The sequence below is a fragment of the Rhinopithecus bieti genome, unplaced genomic scaffold, assembly GCF_001698545.2.
Source record: "Rhinopithecus bieti isolate Rb0 unplaced genomic scaffold, ASM169854v2 scaffold_20153, whole genome shotgun sequence".
NCBI classification, from domain to species: domain Eukaryota; kingdom Metazoa; phylum Chordata; class Mammalia; order Primates; family Cercopithecidae; genus Rhinopithecus; species Rhinopithecus bieti.
This window is the reverse complement of record NW_016809845.1, coordinates 527,218-545,776: the sequence shown is the minus strand read 5'-3', so window position 1 is coordinate 545,776 and position 18,559 is coordinate 527,218.

The window sequence follows — 18,559 nt, the reverse complement described above, 5'->3', positions numbered from 1 at the left end:
TATTGTTTGGAATAGTTTCAGAAGGAATGGTACCAGCTCCTCTTTGTACCTCTGGTAGAATTCGACTGTGGATGTCTGGTCCTGGGCTTTTTTTGGTTGGTACGCTATTAATTACTGTCTCAATTTCAGAACTTGCAATTGGTCTATTCAGGGATTCGACTTCTTCCTGGTTTAGTCTTGAGAGATTGTGTGTGTCCAGGAATTGATCCATTTCTTCTACATTTTCTAATTTATTTCTGTAGAGGTGTTTATAGTACTCTCTGATGGTAGTTTGTGTTTCTGTGGGATCAGTGGTAATATCCCCTTTCTCATTTTTTATTGTGTCTATTTGATTCTTCTCTCTTTTCTTCTTTATTAGTCTGGCTAGCAGTCTATCTATTTTGTTAATCTTTAGAAAAAAAACCAGTTCCTGGATTCATTGATTTTTTTGAAGGTTTTTTTGTGTCTCTATCTCCTTCAGTTCTGCTCCAATCTTAGTTGTTTCTTGTTTTCTGCGAGCTTTAGAATTTGTTTGCTCTTGCTTCTGTCGTTCTTTTAATTGTGATGTTAGCATGTCAATTTTAGATCTTTCCCACTTTCTCCTGTGGGCATTTAGTGCTATAAATTCCCTCTAAACACTGCTTTAGCTGTTTCCCAGAGATTGTGGTACACTTTGTCTTTGTTATTACTGTTTTCAAAGAACTTCTTTATTTCTGCCTTAATTTCGCTATTTACCCAGTAGTCATTCAAGAGCAGGTTGTTCAGTTTCCATGTAGTTGTGTGGTTTTGAGTGAGTTTCTTAATCCTGAGTTCTAATTTGATTACACTGCAGTCTGAGAGACTGCTATGATTTCCATTCTTTTGCATTTGCTGAGGAGTATTTTACTTCCAATTATGAGGTCAATTTTAGAATAAGTGTGATGTAGTACTGAGAAGAATGTATATTCTGTTGATTTGGGGTGGAGAGTTCTGTGGATGTCTATTAGGTCTGCTTGGTCCAGAGCTGAGTTCAAGTCCTGAATATCCTTGTTAATTTTCTGTCTCATTGATCTGACTAATATTGACAGTGGAGTGTTAAAGTCTCCCACTATTTTCGTGTGGGAGTCTAAATCTCTTTACAGGTCTCTAAGAACTTGCTTTATGAATCTGAGTGCTTCTGTATTGGGTGCATATATATTTAGGATAGTTAGTTCTTCTTGTGTTCATCCCTTTGCCATTATGTAATGCCCTTCTTGGTCTTTTTTTATCTTTGTTGGTTTAAAGTCTGTTTTATCAGAGACTAGGCTTGTAACCCCTGCTTTTTTTGCTTTCCATTTACTTGGTAAATATTACTCCATCCCTTTATTTTGAGCCATGTGTGTCTTTACACGTGGGAGGGGTCTCCTGAATACAGCACACCAATGGGTCTTGATTCTATCCAATTTGCCAGTCTGTGTCTTTTGATTAGGGCATTTAGCCCATTTACATTTAAGGTTAACATTGTTATGTGTGAATTTGATCCTGTCATTATGATGCTACCTGGTTATTTTGCCCATTAGTTGATGCAGTTTCTTCTTAGTTTCAGTGGTCTTTACAATTTGGTATGTTTCTGCAGTGGCTGATGCCAGTTTTTCCCTTCTGTATTTACTGCTTCCTTCAGGAGCTCTTGTAAAGCAGGCCTGATGGTGACAAAATCTCTCAGCATTTGCTTGTCTGTAAAGGATTTTATTTCTCATTCTCTTATGAAGCTCATTTTGGCTGGATGTGAAATTCTGGGCTGAAAATGCTTTTCTTTAAGAATGTTTAATATTGGCCCCCACTCTCTTCTGGCTTGTAGGGTTTCTGCTGAGAGATCCACTGTTAGTCTGATGGGCGTCACTTTGTGGGTAACCCGACCTTTCTCTCTGGCTGCCCTTAACATTTTTTTCTTTATTTCAACCTTGGTCAATCTGACAATTAAGTGTCTTGGGGTTGCTCTTCTCAAGGAGTATCTTTGTGGTGTTCTCTATATTTCCTGAATTTGATTGTTGGCCTGTCCTGCTACACTGGGGAGGTTCTCCTGGATAATATCCTGAAGAGTGTTTTCCAACTTGATTCCATTCTCCCCGTCACTTTCAGGTACACCAATCAAATGTAGGTTTGGTCTTTTCACATAGTCCCATATTTATTGGAGGCTTTGTTCATTCTTTTTCATTCTTTTTTTCCCTAATCTTGTCCTGATGCTTTATTTCATTAAGTTGATCTTCAATCTCTGATATCCTTTATTCTGCTTGATCGATTTGGCTATTGATACTTGTGTATGTTTCACAAAGTTCTCATGCTGTGTTTTTCAGTTCCATCAGCTCACTTATGTTCCTCTCTAAACTGGTTATTCTAGTTAGCAATTCCTCTAACCTTTTTTCAAGGTTGTTAGCTTCCTTGCATTGGGTTAGAACATGCTCCTTTAGCTCAGAGGAGTTTGTTATTACCCCCCCTTCAGAAGCCTACTTCTGTTAATTCATCAAACTCATTCTCTGTCCAGTTTTGTTTCCTTGCTGGCGAGGAGTTGTGATCCTTTGGAAAAGAGGCATTCTGTTTTTCAGAATTTTCAGCCTTTTTGCCCTGGCTTTTCCTCATCTTTGTGGATTTATCTACCTCTGATCTTTGATGCTGGTGACCTTCGGATGGGTTTTTTTGTGTGTGTGTCCATTTTGTTGATTTTGATGCTTTTCCTTTCTGTTTATTAGTTTTCCTTCTAACAGGCCCCTCTGGGGCCGGTCTGCTGGAGTTTGCTGGAGGTCCACTCCAGACCCTGTTTGCCTGAGTATCACCAGCAGAGGCTGCAGAACAGCAAAGAATGCTGCCTGTTCCTTTTTCTAGAAGCTTCATCCCAGAGGGGCACCCACCAGATGGCAGCTGGAGCTCTCCTGTATGAGGTGTCTATTGTCCCCTGCTGGGAGGTGTTTCCCAGTCAGGAGGCATGGGGTCAGGGACCCACTTGAGGAGGCATTCTGTCCCTTAGCAGAGCTTGACCATTGTGCTGGGAGATCCACTGCTCTCTTCAGAGTCAGAAGGCAGGAAAGTTTAAGTCTGCAGAGCTGTTCCCACAGCCGCCCCTTTTCCCCAGGTGCTCTGTCCCAGGAAGATGGGAGTTTTATCTATAAGCCCCTGTCTGTGGCTGCTGCCTTTCTTTCAGAGATGCCCTGCCCAGACAGGATGAACCTAGAGAGGCAGTCTGGCTACAGTGGCTTTGCTGAGCTGCTGTGGGCTCAGCCCAGTTTGAGCTTCCTGGTGGCTTTGTTTACCCTGTGAGGGGAAAATTGCCTACTCAAGCCTCAGTCATGGTGGATAACCCTCCCCCCACCAAACTCAAGCATTCCAGGTTGACTTCACATTCCTGTGTTGGCAGCGAGAATTTCAAGCCAGTGGATCTCAGCTTACCAGGCTCCCTGGGGGTGGGATCCACTGAGCTAGACCACTTGGCTCCCTGGCTTCAGCCCCCTTTCCAGAGGAGTGAACAGTTCTGTCTCACTAGCATTCCAGATGCCACTGTGGTATGTAAAAAAACTCCTGCAGCTAGCTCAGTGTCTGCCCAAATGGCAACCCAGCTTTCTACTTGAAACCCAAGCCCTGGTGGTGTAGGCACCCGAGAGATTCTCCTGGTCTGCGAGTTGCGAAGACCTTGGGAAAAGTGTAGTATCCGCGCCAAAATGCATCATTTCTCATGGCACAGTCCCTCATGGCTTCCCTTGGTTAGGGGAGGGAGTTCCCTGATCCCTTGCACTTCTCGGGTGAGGCGACACCCCACCCTGCTTCTACTCACCCACCCTCTGTGGCTTGCACCCACTGTCTAACCAGTCCCAATGAGATGAGGTGGGTACCTCATTGGAAATGGAGAAATCCCCCACCTTCTGCTTTGATTTCACTGGGAGCTGCAGAAGGGAGCTGTTCCTATTTGGCCATCTTGCCAGCCACCCATGGGTGTACGTGTTTTAAAAATGGATAATAACAAATATTAGCAAGTATGTGGAGAAATTGGAACTCTTATGCATTGCTTCTGGGAATGTTAAACAAGGTATCCACTGTGAATAAATAACTTTGATGGTTTCCCAGAAAGTAAAATATAGAGTTACCATAAGACCCAGCAATTTAAGTCCTAAGTATGTAACCCCCAAAATTGAAAACAGATACTTAAACAAAAACTTGTATGTGAATGCTCACAGTAACACTATCCATAATAGTCAAAAAGTGGAAACAACCCAAATGTTCAAACTGAAAAACTGTTTCTCTTAAAAAAAGTATACACATACAGTGCTATATTGTCCAGCCAAGGATAAAGAACTGATACATGCTAAAACATGGATGAATCTTGAATTATGTTAGGTGAAAGAATCCAGTCACAAAATGTCACATATTTTATGATTCAATTTATATGTATTTTATTTAGTTTGCAGTGCTATCATAAATTGCTATAGATTAATGGCTTAAACAAAAAATATTTATTCTCACAGTCCTGGAGGCTGGAATTTCAAGGAAAAGGTGTTGGCAGATCAAGTGCTTGGTGAAGGCCCACTTCTTGGTTTGGATATGGCTGTTTTTTGTTGTATCAGCATGTGGTGAAGAGAAGAAAGAACAAGCTCTCATGGATGTTCTTAGAGGGGCACTAATCCTATTCATGAGGGACCCACCTTCATGACCTCCTAAAAGCCTATCTTTTGGCATGTACTTGCCGAAGGTTCCACCTCTTAACACCATCACATCAGGGGTTAGTTTTTTTTTTTTTTTTTTTTTTTTTTTTTTGTTGAGATGGAGTCTCGCTCTGTCGCCCAGGCTGGAGTGCAGTGGCCGGATCTCAGCTCACTGCAAGCTCCGCCTCCCGGGTTTACCCCATTCTCCTGCCTCAGCCTCCCGAGCAGCTGGGACTACAGGTACCCACCACCTCGCCCGGCTAGTTTTTTTTGTACTTTTTTAGTAGACACGGGTTTTCACCGTGTTAGCCAGGATGGTCTCGATCTCCCGACCTCTTGATCCGCCCGTCTCGGCCTCCCAAAGTGCTGGGATTACAGGCTTGAGCCACCGTGCCCAGCTGGGTTAGGTTTTCAACATATGAAATTTGGGAATAGGGCACAAATATTCAATGCATAGTAATATTAAATATTCCAAACAGGTAAATCCATAGAAAAAGAAAGAGATTAATGTTTGCCAGAATCTTGGGGAGAGGGAAATAGAAAGTGACTGCTTAATCGATATGAAATTTCCTTTTGGAATGATAAAAATGCTTTGGATCTAAATAGAGGTGGTGATTGCACCCTGAATGTTCTAAGTGTTTATTTTCTAAATAAATGGTTCTAAATTGTTTATTTTAAAATGCTGAGATTTTTGTTGTACAAGCTTTACTTCAATTAAAATGTAACAGCATTGCACTTTCTCCCAACTTGTAGGCTGCAATTTTTAATATTAGTTTATTTCTGCATCCATTTGGGCAAAAACATTTAGAAAAGTACAAAATACTCTGCACACATCATGCAATCCCATATATGTGACTATATATAAAACCATTGGGCTCATATCATTTCCTTCATCCTATTCACAAAATATTTCACTTGTATAGCAGTAGATATTGATGACTCACTTACTCCAAAGTAAAAAAGGCACAGATATTCATGAATATTGTCATTTTCATATGGTTCCTCAGTGTCTACAAGATACATTTTATATACTACTTACTAAGCTCTTTAACCCTGGTCTGTGTCATTCCTGGTTGTCATCAGTCTTTCACTCATTATGGCTCCGCTTCAGCACATGCCTCCTATAGTTACCTAATTATAATCAATTGTGGGCATGCTCATGTTTCTATCTTAAACGTTTGTGACCCCTACAAAGGCATGGGAATGGCTACACAGCTGTCAAGATTTGGGTCAAACCATTGTTCCTTTGGAAGACTGTTCTATTCACATATCAGCAGAGGGGATAAACTGCTACTTCTTTATGTTTACAAGTCCTAGTTACTCAAAAGTCAGTGCCTGGACCAGCAGCATCAGTATCATGTGAAAACTTGTTACAAATGCAGAATCTTAAGACCCATCTCAGAACTGCTGAACCAGATCCTGTATTTTATGAAGAATCCCAGATGTCATGTGCACATTAAAGTTTTGGAAGTACACAATGCAGACCTCTAATTTTATACTCACATTTATTACATCATTCTCTTTATTATTCTGTATGAACTGCAGACTGCTAAGCTCATTGAAAGTAGGAAATTTGTTTTATGCATCATTGCATCCCCACATGAACAGTTCTGGGCTCACATCCTTCCTCAGAAAATATTTTCATAATTAGTACAGAAATAAAGTGATTTCTACAATTTCCAAAGAAGAACTTCCTTCTGCAAGTAAACCACCAGGAGGCTTGGTTGGGAAAATCTTAGAGTTCAAGCTCAGCTATCTGTAAGTTTTCCACATCAGGATTTAAGCAGCATCATGAAGCTAATAAAGCTAACAGAGTAATGAGAAGGAAATGGCAACAGAAGCCAGGTGTCTTTTGCTACTCTAGAGCAGAGGATAATTTGACAGTTTAATGCCCCCTGTTTTTCAAAATGCTTCCATGGCCCATTTCTCATTTTGAAAAGTGGCCCAGAGGGGAGGCATGTCACTTTGTTTGGGTGACAGAGGTCCATGTGGGAAAGTAAAGTTCAGCATATTGCTGCTGGGCTTGGCAGACAGTGAATGACAGGAGGCGTTGGGAGGATTCCCCATTCGAAGGCTCATTTCAACTCCACATACTGTGCTCAAGTCTGAATAAAAACATATCACTGGAAATGTCCTTCTGGTACTCTGGGCTAAGTTTCTCATCACCTTTTCTCCTTTTTCTGCTTTCTCCAAATATCTATCATCACAATTAAAAAGATAGTTAAGGCACAATCCTGCCCTCAAATAATACCCAGTGCAGTAATAAAGATGCTTGTAGGCAAATCATGGAAACATACTTAGTTAAGTACCATGGTGGAGGTGTATTCAAGGAGATAGAGAGGTGCATGTAGTTAAATAATGCTACAAGGAAAGATGGAGGAAGATGGAGCAGAGGGAATGGGGAAGTGGAAGGCAGGTGGGTAGACAGAGTCAGTATTAAGAGAGCCTTATGTAACTTACTAAGGTGTTTGGACTCTATTCTCCATATGGTGCTTCTCATACTTTTATTATGTGAAACACAGCAGGAAATACATTTCATTTCATGACTTAATAGACATACATGTAATTGAAGCAAAAGTTACATGAAATAATATTCAATTACTTTAACTATCATAAACTCCTGTGTTGTGGGAAGTCAGGGACCCTGAACAGAGGGACCAGCTGAAGCCATGGCAGAAGAACATAAATTGTGAAGATTTCATGGACATTTATTAGTTCTTCCGGTTAATACTTTTATAATTTCTTACGCCTGTCTTTACTGCAATCTCTGAACACATATTGTGAAGATTTCATGGACACTTATCACTTCCCCAGTCAATACCCTTGTGATTTCCTATGCCTGTTTTTACTTTAATCTTTTAATCCCATCATCTTCATAAGCTGAGGAGGACGAATGTCACCTCAGGACCCTGTGATGATTGCATTAACTGCACAAATTGTTTGTAGAGCATGTGTGTTTGAACAATATGAAATCTGGGCACCTTGATAAAAGAACAGGATAACAGCAATGTTCAGGGAACAAAGGAGATAAGACTTTAAACTCTGACTGCTGATGAGCCGGATGGAACAGATCCATATTTCTCTTCTTTCAAAAGCAAATAGGAGAAATATCGCTGAATTCTTTTTCTTAGCAAAGAACATACCTGAGAAAGATAATGCACCCTGAGGGTAAGTCTATAAATGGCCCCCTTAGTCAATACCCTTGTGATTTCCTATGCCTGTTTTTACTTTAATCTTTTAATCCCATCATCTTCATAAGCTGAGGAGGACGAATGTCACCTCAGGACCCTGTGATGATTGCATTAACTGCACAAATTGTTTGTAGAGCATGTGTGTTTGAACAATATGAAATCTGGGCACCTTGATAAAAGAACAGGATAACAGCAATGTTCAGGGAACAAAGGAGATAAGACTTTAAACTCTGACTGCTGATGAGCCGGATGGAACAGATCCATATTTCTCTTCTTTCAAAAGCAAATAGGAGAAATATCGCTGAATTCTTTTTCTTAGCAAAGAACATACCTGAGAAAGATAATGCACCCTGAGGGTAAGTCTATAAATGGCCCCCTTGGAGACGGCTATCTTGTACGGTTGAAGCCAAAGGGATGAAATAAGCTCTGGTCTCCTGTAGCGTTCCCAGGCTTATTAGGACAAGGAAATTCCCGCCTAATAAATTGTGGTCAGACAGGTTGTCTGCTCTCAAACCCTGTCTCCTGATAAGATGTTATCAATGACAATGCGTGCCCAAAACTTCATTAGCAATTTTAATTTCGCCCCATCCTGTGGTCTTGTGATCTCGCCCTGCCTCCACTTGTTTTGTGATATTCTATTACCTTGTGAGGCATGTGATCTCTGTGACCCACACCCTATTCGTGCACTCCCTCCCCTTTTGAAAATTGCTAATAATAACTTGCTGGTTTTATGGTTCAGGGAATATCACAGAACCTGCTGACACGTGATGTCTCTCCTGGACACCTAGCTTTAAAATTTCTCTCTCTTATTCTTTCCGTTTATTTCTCAAACCAGCCAACGCTTAGGGAAATAGAAAAGAACCCACATTAACTATTGGGAGTGGATGCCCCAATACTCCTGTAATTTCTATTATATTCTATTTTATGTTTTCAATACTGTACTGGTTATGATTTTCTCTCAGTGTCTGCTTTCAAGAGGACCTATACTGTGACAGTGAATATCCTCATCTTGCTGTAGATCTCAAAGAAAAGCTGTGACATTTACTCTACGATTTTTATAGATTACCTTCTTAGATTAAGAAAGTTCTCTTCTGATTAAAGTTTAGTATGTTTTTTTAAATAAATAAATATTAATTTTTTTAAAGCTTTATTGAGGTGATAGTTTTTTCTATTAATTTAATAATATGTACAGTAAATTGTTTTTCTAACACTTAAAAAATGTGCTCATGAGATCAACTTAATTTTGGCATGATATATTATCCTTTTTATGTATTTCTGGATTCAGTTTGCTACTATTTGTTTAAAACTTTTCAAAATTTATATAAGGGAAATTTATTTTATGTACAGTTCTATGAGTTTTGACAAATGAATAGAGCTGAGTAAACAGAATCACGTGTCAAAAAATGATAGTCAGAAGAGCGATGTTAGCAACCTGGTAGAACAGGAAAGTCCTTACCCTGCCTCCAGACAATGAAATAAACATCTATTCACAGATCACTTTTCTCTGAGAGAAAGTCAGAGACCAGTTGAGTGACTCCAACCCACTGGACAACCAAGAAAACCTTCACATGGAAAAGGCAGTAAAAGATGAAGCACACTTGGGCATGAACCCACAGCCCAGACATTGCTCCATAAAATCAGGAAAGGAATTCCCAACACCCAGATCCTCCCTGTGGATAGGAGGTTTTGGGATATCACATAGAGTGCACCAGCTCTCAGGTTTTGGGGGTTTGGCTCTTAATTCACCAACTCTGAGAGCAAAAGGTATTAAACATATGTGAGTCTCTCAGACCCAAATGAAAAACGTGGCAGTTTTACGTAAGCGTGCAAGCACTTACGAGGGCTGCATCCCCTAGGAACAGTGCAAGAGACAGTACACAAAAATTCAGCCCCTTGTTTCTTCCATGAAAAGGTTTTTGACATACTTTCCCAGTGGGCACTTGGTTAGCTGGATTATTGCATCACAGAGTTAAAGGGTAGAAAAACATTAGCTAACCAGCAGCCCAGAAGCAGATTGTCACTTCTCAGGCCTACTCCCTTAGCATGACCAAGTTATAACTTCAAGACTATTAATCCATCTTGGAAGAAGTTTGTCCACAAAGTGAGCACTCACACTCTTGTAGCTTCCACTGAGAAACTGTATCCTAAACCCCCTTCGCTCTGGGAGCAGTGGGAACTAAGTATACGTGAGTATCTCTAGACCACAGGAAAAAATGGCAGTTTTTGCATGGCATGTGAGTACTTTCAGGGCTCATCCCCTAGAAGCAGTGAAAAAGGGGGTTTTAAAATGCAGCTTCTTGTTTTTCCCCAGAAGGGATTTGTGCCATGCATTAAAAGTCTAAATTTTTTACAGCTATTCAAAGGATTCCATCCTAAACCTCTTAGCTCTTGGATCAAAAAGGACTAGGTATCCATGAATCCCCTTAGATCACAACATAAAGAAGCAGTTTTAAATGGATGTATAAACACCTCCAAGTGGTACACTCCCTTGAAGATGTGCAGAAAAGGTGTAGAAACATGTAGTTTTCTTTTCTTTTCTTTTCTTTTTTTTCTGGACAGGGCTTACTATACACACTTTCAGCAGCTCCTTAAAAGCCTGGCTTGTAAGGAACTTGCATTGGGGAGTTAACAAGCAAAAAGAAAAGAACAAAATCCTGTCTGGCAGCCAGATTCAGAACTTGGGACTTTACAAACCTTCTATGTGGCCTGCCTCAGTAATAAATCCAGGTCTACTTATTCTTCCTGGAAGGAGTTTGGCCATGCAGTGACTGCCATACCTTGTACACCTCTCACTCAAGGGATTATCTCCTTGACAACTTAACCCTCAGAGTTAATGAGAATTTGAATTCTTAAATAACCCCAGATCAAAAAACGTAAACAATTAGATGTGCCATGGGCCCACTTCCAATAGCTGTTGCCCCAGTATTAGAGGGTGCTGCCTGAGCATGAGTACAAACATGTGCCACAGATTTTTCCCCCAGCCAAGTGCAGAGACACTTGGAGACAAACACCCACCCTAAGGTTCAAAATGAAGATAGAAGTAACTGAAACTCACATTCAACACCCCAACTGTTTTAGCTACAATAGAGAGACTGGCATCTACCTCATTAGTCTAAGGGTAGTTACAGAATGTGGCACATGCTAAGTTCCAGGGGGTCACAAAAACAGACATCAGTCTAGACAAAGATTTGAGAAGCACCATAAAATCTCTGGCTGGATGAATCGGTGATTCTTCCCCTACATAGGCCAGTCTGACAGAACTAGGGTAGGTAGTTGTCTTATCTAATGTGCAGAAACCAACAGAAGGAGTCAAGGGAAAAGGAAGAAAGAGGGCAAAATACTCCAAATAAAAGAACAAGTAAGTCTTCAAAAGTGTACCCAAGTAAACTGCGTACATGTGATTTACCCAACAGGAAATTCAAAATGATGTTTATAAAAATGCTTACCAACATTAGGAGAGCAAGGCAAGAACAAACTGAGAATTTCAATAGTTAAAAAGTATGAAGAAGTACTAAATAGAAATCACAGAACTGAAGAGTACTATAATTGAGTTGAAAAATTAATAGAGGGAATTCAAGAGAATCCTGTCTAGATTGAGAAGAGGAAAGGATCAATGAGCTCAAAGACTTGTTTCTGAAAATCATGTGACAAAGAGCAAAAAGAAAAGCACAATAAGAAAATTGAGGTTTAAGAAACATATGGAATGTAATCAAACATTACAACACATGCAATATTGATGTTCCAGAAGGAGAAGCAACAAAGAAAAAAAAACAGAAAACGCTGAAAATATAATAGTAGAAAACTTCCTAAACCTGAAAAAGGAAGCAAAAATTCAGATACAGGAAGCTCAAAGGAGACCAAGTAAGATGAATATAAAGAAACCCACACAAAGAAATATCATAATCAAATTGTCTGTTAAAGACAGAGAGAGTTTTGAAACCAGCAAGACTAAAGTGAGTTGTGACATTGAAAGGAACCACCATAAGACTATCAGTGGATTTGTTTCAGTAGAAACTACAGGTCAGAATGAAGTGGATGATATACTCAAAATCCTGAAAAAAAAATTATGAACCAAGAATGTTATACCTAACAACCCTGTCTTTCAGAAATAAATGGCGAAAAAGACCTTTAGGTAAACAAAATTTGACTTTATCACCAAATTTAACATTACAAGAAATGTTAATGGGGTTTCTTTAAGCTGAAGGAAAAAGACATTAATTAGTAACATAAAATTTATAAAAGTATAAATATAACTAATAAAATATGTACATTGTCAAATCCAGAATTGTAATGGTTGCATGTAAATAATTTAAACTTCTAGTATAAAGGTTAACAGACAAAACTATTAAAGACAAAAGTTACAACAATTTGTCAGATATACAATTTTTAAAAGCTAATTGTGACATCAAAAACACATAATGTGAGAGGAGGGTTAGTAAAAAAGTGTGGAGTTATGTATGTAATCAAAGTTAAGATATTATCAGCTCAGTATAGCCAGTTGCAATTCTAGAATATTTAATGTAAGCCTCAGGGTAGCCACAAATCAAAATCCTGTAACATACACACAAATGGTAAAAAGATTCAAAGCATGTCATTACAGAAAGCCATCAAACCACAAAAGAGGAAAGAAGAAAGGAATAAAGAAAGAAATAAAGGATCTACAAAATAACCAGAATATAACATAAAAATGACACTAGTAAGTCCTTTCCTATCAATAATAACTTTAAATACAAATGGATTAAATTCTTCAATAAAGCAGCATAGAATAGCTGAATAAATTTTAGAAAAAGATCCAACTGTATACTGCCAACATATGACTTACTTCACCTGTAAGGACATTCATAGTTTAAAAGTGAAGGGATGGAAAAGATATATCATGCCAATAGAAACAAAAAGAAAGCAGGAGTAGTTATACTTATTTCAGACAAAATAGACTTTAGGTCAAAAATTGTAAAAAGAGGCAAAGATGATCATTATAGAGTGATAAAGTGGTGCAACAATTAAGAGGATGTGATAATCAGAAACATATATCCACCTAATATCAGAGCACCTAAATATATAAAACAAATATTAAGAGACTTGAAGAGAGACATAAACTGCCACACAGTAATAATGGGAGATTTCAATAACCCACTTTCAACATTGAACAGATCATCCATTCAATACAATACATAGCATTAGACATGTCATTGAGATAGAAAGTCAACAAATAACATTGGACTTAAATGGATTGTTGAACGTTTCAACCTAACAAATACCTACAGAATATTCTGCCTAACAACTACAGACTATACGTTCTTCTCATCAGCACATGGAACATTCTCCAAGACCGACCATACGATATGTCACAAAGAAGTCTCAATAAATTATTTAATAATAAAAATCATATTATTTTTCACAGACTGCAACAGAATAAAAGTAGAAATCAATAACAAGAGGAACACTGTAAATTATACAAATACATGTAAATTAAACAACACACTCCTCAACAATATTTGGGTCAATGACAAAATTTGGATGAAATTTTAAATTGTTTAGAAAATGAATAAAAATGGAAACACAACACATTAAATCCTCTGTGATACAGCAAAAACAGTCTGAGAGGGAAGTTTATAGTGTTAAATGCCTACATCAAAAATATGGAAAGATTACACATTAATAATTGAATGTTACACTTCAAGTAACTAGGAAAACAAGAACCAAACCAAATTCAAAGCTAATAGAATAATAGAAACAACAATGATCAGATCAGAACTAAATGAAGAAGAAAAAAATACAAATGATCAACAAAAGAAAAGTTGGTTCTTTAAAAAGATAAAGAAAATTGATAAACTGCTAGCTAGACAGACCAAGAAAAGAAGAGAGAAGATTCAAATAAGCATAGAAATGAAAAAGGAGACGTTGCAACTGATATTATAGATATACAAAGATCATTATGGACTCCTGTTAACAACTATATTCTCACAAGTAGAAAACCTAGAAAAAATTGGTGAATTTCTGGAAATATACAATCTCCCAAGAGTGAAGAAGTTACAGAAATTCTGAATAGACCAATAAAAAGTAGTGAGATTGCATCAGTAATACAAAAATACCACCACAGCAACAACAAAAAAAGCCCAGAACTAGATGGATTCACAGATGAATTATATCAAACACACAGAGAAGAACTTGTACCAATCCTCCTGAAACTGTTCCAAAAAATCAAGGAGGAGGTAATTCTTCCTAACTCATTCTATAAAGCCAATATCACTCTTATGCCAAACCCAGACAAGAATGTAATGCAAAAATAAAATTAATAAAGACCAATATCTGATGAACATAGATGCAAAAATCCTAACAACAACAAAAAAACTAGCAAATCTAATACAACAGCACGTCACAGAAATAGTATACCATAGTCAAGTGGGTTTCATTCAAGGGATGCAAGAATGATTCAACATATGCAAATCAATAAATGTGATTTATCACATAAACAGAATTAGGGACAAAAACCATATAATCATCTCAATAGATACAGAAAAAGCATTTAATAAAATTTAGCATCTCTTTATGATAAAAACCCTCAACACACTGGGTGAAGAAGGAATATACCTCAAAATAATAAAGGCCATATACAACAAACTCACAGACAACATTATAGTTAATGAGGAAAATTTGAAAGCATTTCCCCTGAAAACTGGAACAAGGCAAGGATGCCCATTTCCACTATCTTAGAAATTAAAATAATTTCTCAATAGCATAAAAAAATTTAAAAGTCAACTAAACAAAGAAAGTAAGAGATCTGTATACTAAAATCTATAAAATATTGATGAAAGAAATTGAAGATACAGATAAATGGAAAGATATCCCATATTCATGGATTGGAAAAATTAGTGTTGTTAAAATGTCTATACTACACAAAGTGATCTATGGACTTAATGCAATGCCTATCACAATTTCAATTTTATTCCTCATGGAAGTATGAAAAAAAAAAACTCTAAAATTTCACAAAAGATCCCAAGTAGCCAAAAGAATCTTGAGCAAAAAGAACAAAGCTGGAGGCATCGTATTATCAGATTTCAAAATATATTACTTGGCTATAGTACTCAAAATAGCAGGGTACGGGAAAAAAACAGACACCTTAACCAATGGAACAGGAAAGAGAGCTCAAAAATATACCCACATCTATAGTTAACTTAAATTATTTTCAATAAAGTTGCCAAGATCACATTTTGGAAAGGATTGATGTTGTGAAAAGTAGATATCCACACACAGAAGCATGAAAATAGACCCTTATCTAATTTTTTATACAAGAATGAACTTAAGTGGATTAAAAACTTAAACCTAAGGCCTGAAACTATAAAACTACTGGAATAAAATGTAGGAGAAGAGCTTCATAACATTGGTCCAGGCAGAAATTTCTTGAATATGAGCCCTACAACACAGGCAATGAAAGTAATAATAGACACATGGGATTTCCTCAAACTAATATATGTGGAATCTTAAAAAGTTTAACTCATGGAAGTAGGGAGTAGAATGGTGGTTTCCAGGGACAAGATGGTAGGAGGTGGGCTGGGAAAGGGGAGACATTAGTCAATGAGTACAAGGTTACAGTTAGGAGAATATTTGAAGTGATATATATTTTAATTTACCTGATTTGATCATTGTACAATGTGTACATGTATCATAGTAACATATTATATCCCACAAACATATACAATTATTATTTGTCAATTAAAAATAAAATAAAACTTAGAAACTATAGTAGCGTTTAAATTTCCAATTGTCTCATAGATGCCATTTTTTAGCAGTTTGCTTGAATCAGTATGCTTGAATCAGTATTCAAATAAGCCACACATTACAAATAGTTAATACATCTCTTAAGTCTCTCTTTAGACTTTAGGTTTTCTCCATCTGTCCTCATTCCCCTTGCAATGTATTTGTTAAAGGAACTGGATCATGCATCCTGTAAAGCTTCCCACAAGCTGAATTTTGGTTGTTGTTGAACGTTTATTGTTCAACACATAATGTACATATCATTCTGTCTTTCGTTGCTTTACTAAATTGAATTGGGAGACTTCATCTGTGATTCAAAGTTGATTAAAGTTGGAGTAAGACTTATTTATACAAAGATATGTAAATTGCATCAGATATGTGGTTTTTGCTTGCTACTTTTTGTAATGAAAACAGTACTTAACGATCAGTGCTTGTAAGTATTAATTCATTAGGGTTTGCAAAAAGATGATGTTCTAATTCTATTATTTCTTCTTCATTTATTAGCTGGAATACTTTTATAAAGAGAAAATTTGCCTCATCTTCGTTTTGGTGGTTTAGGTGTATGAAAAAATGTGATTAAATGCTTACTGCTTTTCTTTTTTCAAAGTTTCCAATGGTGACCAAAGTATTTTTTGTTTGTTTGTTTGTTTTGTTTTGTTTTGTTTTGAGACGGAGTCTTGCTCTGTCGCCCAGGCTGGAGTGCAGTGACCGGATCTCAGCTCACTGCAAGCTCCGCCTCCCAGGTTCACGCCATTCTCCTGCCTCAGCCTCCCGAGTAGCTGGGACTACAGGCGCCCGCCACTGCGCCCGGCTAGTTTTTTGTATTTTTTAGTAGAGACGGGGTTTCACCGTGTTAGCCAGGATGGTCTCGATCTCCTGACCTCGTGATCCGCCCGTCTCGGCCTCCCAAAGTGCTGGGATTACAGGCTTGAGCCACCGTGCCCGGCCGTATTTTTTCTTTTAGCACCATATTGTACTCAAATATGTATATATGTACTCAAATACATATAGTCATACTCGAATATGTATAAACAAAACATATGTATAGTTGTACACATATTTTTGTGTTTAAATTCATTGCAGAAATCAATTTTAGCGATGCTCAAATTACACCGTTCTTGGCCAATGAAAACTTACTTGAATTGACTTCAAATTTGTTTAGACTTGATTCTAGTAATCTTTGATAGAGTTTTTCTTATTCCATGTAATAAGATATTCCAAAATGATCTTCTATATTTCCTCTACCATACTTGGAATTTGTCATTCTGAAGAGCCATTTGGTGAAAAATGGCATATCAAGATTACAATCTGTGAGCTATGGCGGCTCTCTACTACCAGTTTATCATGTAGTATTTCCAAGGCATTTTCAGAGAACAAAGATAGAAAACACACACACACACACACACACACACACACACACACTCCCAGTACTCTAGCAGGGATAATCGATTTAGAATATTATATGATAATTAATTTGCTGGATTCCAAAATACACATACCTTACAGTCTCAAAAACAAATAACAGATAAATATATAACAGCACTATCACTAACATTTTTACTATAAAACATTAGACTTTTTTGTTATAGTTTCTTCATTGAAAGTATATAATTGGGAATTTAGCATCAAATGACTGGGGTTTTAGAGTCAGTTGTAATAGTTGCACTCGGAATATGCTACCAAATAGGAAAACACTTAGTCTCATTTTTCCATATAACCTTTCAATTCCTTAAGGATCTGATTCTAAAATCAAATATATAAAGCAAAGAATATTCAAAGATGTCTAGTTTCTATCTGTATGCCTCCTATAATATTTCCATTTTCTCCCTCAGCTGTGGTTAAGCGCAAGAGCGCGCGCACACACACACGCACATGCACACAAATACACACACACGATTTTCTATTCTTATTTTCCTTAGGTAAATGGCAGCACCCTGTACATAATTTTTATCCTCTTTATTTTCAGAAAACAAGACATTCCAGAAAACTCTCAAAATGTACATATAGAGATAGTTCTTATAACTTTTAAAAACTTTCTGGTCCATTATGGGTACTGCCTTTTATGCATCCAGTCTCCTACTAATGGCTACCTGGGTTATTTCTAGTCTATTGATATTTCAATTTTTCATGCAAAGAATGCCTAGAGCATATGACCTTTTAATATTTTTGCCTGTGTATTTTCAGCATCAATTCCTAGAAGAGAAACTGTTGGGTCAAAAGGTAAATGAATATGTAATTTTTCTTGAAATTACCCTCTATGCCTACACAGGCCTTTATTAATCTGCATTCTCACCAGAGATACATGAGAATGCCTGATTTCTCCCCACAGCTTTGACAGCAGAACATGTTGTCAAATATTTCTTTTGTTGCCAATTTCACAGGTGAGAAATAGTATCTTATTTCAGTTTTACCTTTCATCCCTCTTATTGTGAGTGAATGTGAGCATATTTTCAAAGGATTATGAGTCATATGTGTCATGATTCAAATTTTCTATGAATTTTATATTCACATTCTTAAGAATTTTATGTTAATATTCTTAGTCCGTTAGTCTTCAGAGATATTCTATTATTTTCTCTATTTTTACGTCTTTTACATATTGGAAATATCATTTTTTTGATATCACTTTTTTTCAATTTGTCATTTTTTTAATACTTTACTTGGCTTTTCTTTTTCTGTAACCATGCAAAAGTTTTTAGTTTTGTGTAATCACATCCATCTATCTTTCCACTTACGGTCTCTAGATTTTGAGGGCTGGGAAACTTGTTTACAGTCTCTGATAATAGCGGTGGCTCACGCCTGTAATCCCAGCACTTTGGGAGGCCGAGGCGGGCAGATCACAAGGTCAGGAGATCGAGACCATGGTGAAACCCCCTGTCTACTAAAAATACAAAAAATTAGCCAGGCGCGGTGGCGGGCGCCTGTAGTCCCAGCTACTCAGGAGGCTGAGGCAGGAGAATGGCGTGAACCCGGGAGGCGGAGCTTGCAGTG